We start from the raw sequence: 1,564 nt of genomic DNA, 5'->3' as shown, positions 1-1,564 counted from the left end.
CCCCATCTTCATTACCATGAAAACATCATGGACTAATGCAAACCTCGGACGAAGATTCTTCGATGCAAGCATTATGGCGTATTAAAGTCAGTTGTTTTATGTCTAGAAACTTCAATTTCGGCCTAATTTAGGATGTTTTCTTGTTGGGTCTTGTTTAGGATTCTGTTTCTGATTTAATTGTTTTGGATTTAGCACAGACTAGATGTCAGAATTGCTTGTAGACATTTTCGATTTTTCAATAAAGCACATTTCCCTCTGCATCTTTAAGCCAGTGTGTTAACAGCCAAGCAACTTACATCCAAGCTATAGGGGAAAACCAAGTAAGGTCTACCATAAATTTTAAAAAGATAAGCCCTATAGTAATCATTCACAACATAATTACCAATAATTACTCAAAAGATAGGCATATAAAAAATTAATTCCAGCCTTAATTAGTTGTATAAAGACATCAGAGAGAAAATAACGTACTTAGAATTAGTAACATCGCTGAAAAGGGTAAGACAAAGGGTGGTTCCACCAACTTCGAACGCCTTCATTGCTAACTGAAAACAAAAAAAAAAACTAAAATAATCATATGAAATTCTGGTGGCAGAAATGAGAAGTGAGAAACTCGAGATGTAAAACTAATAGAGAAGCCAACCTTTGTTGTACTGAGCTCAGCTCGAAAGAAGCGATGAAGAATTCAAGCCCGTCGACAGGGAAAGCGGCGGCGCTGCACTGGTGTATTAAGGTAGATTTTATTCGGGTAAATTACACAATGGTCCCTGTATTTTGTATAATATTTTTTCCCCTGATAGTTCTTTTCTATTGGTCTCTAATCATGTCAAATTTATTTCCTGGATTTAACCTCTCATTTGGAAAAATCCTCAAGCTAACTGCTAATCACATCTATATATAAACTAGTTAATTTGTCCGCGCTTCGCGCAGTCCTTAAGATTGATTACATATAATTTTGTCGACATCCTCGTATCTTTATCAAAAAATATCATATATGTATCTCAAGAGCATTCAATTAATTATCAAGGAAATATTACTCTTTGAGCAATTTTATCTTTTGTATATTTTGCAATCGTAACATTATCATTGTACCTTACTAATCTAATTAACTGGGATTTGTATTGGATAAGCCCTTAATAAAATCATCTCTATCAACTACCAAGAAGTTTTCACTGCAAATAAAAATTAAACGCAACTTTTCGATATATATTATTTATGATATTACACTAATTTTAAGAATACTATATATAAAAAGATATCTACTAACATGTGTTTTTGTGATGACCCAAAAGGTCATCACTTGTTTTTAAAATGAATTCTGCGTTCTGAGGTCTTAAAAACTTCTTTTAGCAGCACCTCGATTTGCGTGCTCAGTCCGGGCGCATAGCCGAAAAGCCTATATGCGAAAATCTATGAAAAAAATGATAATTTTTTACTATAAAATGAATTAATTTGACTTCGGTCAACGTTTTGGGTAAACGGACCCATATGAGACTTGGGCGTATTCCCAGAATCGAATTCCGAGGTCCCAAGCCTGAGAAATGAATTTTTAAAGAAAATTATTTTC

The 1,564-nt window shown here is 33.7% G+C and overlaps 1 long non-coding RNA gene across 1 annotated transcript; it reads right to left on the bottom strand.

Annotated features, from left to right (window-relative positions):
* Positions 1-468: 468 nt before the first annotated feature.
* On the bottom strand, positions 469-781 carry LOC142182601 (uncharacterized). The gene is made up of 2 exons (XR_012711413.1): positions 641-781; positions 469-542 (listed from the first exon to the last, which is right to left on the bottom strand). It is a non-coding gene; the product is annotated as an uncharacterized LOC142182601 (long non-coding RNA).
* Between the last annotated feature and the right edge of the window lie 783 nt (positions 782-1,564).

The sequence above is a fragment of the Nicotiana tabacum genome, chromosome 7, assembly GCF_000715075.1.
Source record: "Nicotiana tabacum cultivar K326 chromosome 7, ASM71507v2, whole genome shotgun sequence".
In the NCBI taxonomy this organism is placed as follows: domain Eukaryota; kingdom Viridiplantae; phylum Streptophyta; class Magnoliopsida; order Solanales; family Solanaceae; genus Nicotiana; species Nicotiana tabacum.
This window is presented reverse-complemented; position numbering and strand designations above follow the sequence as displayed.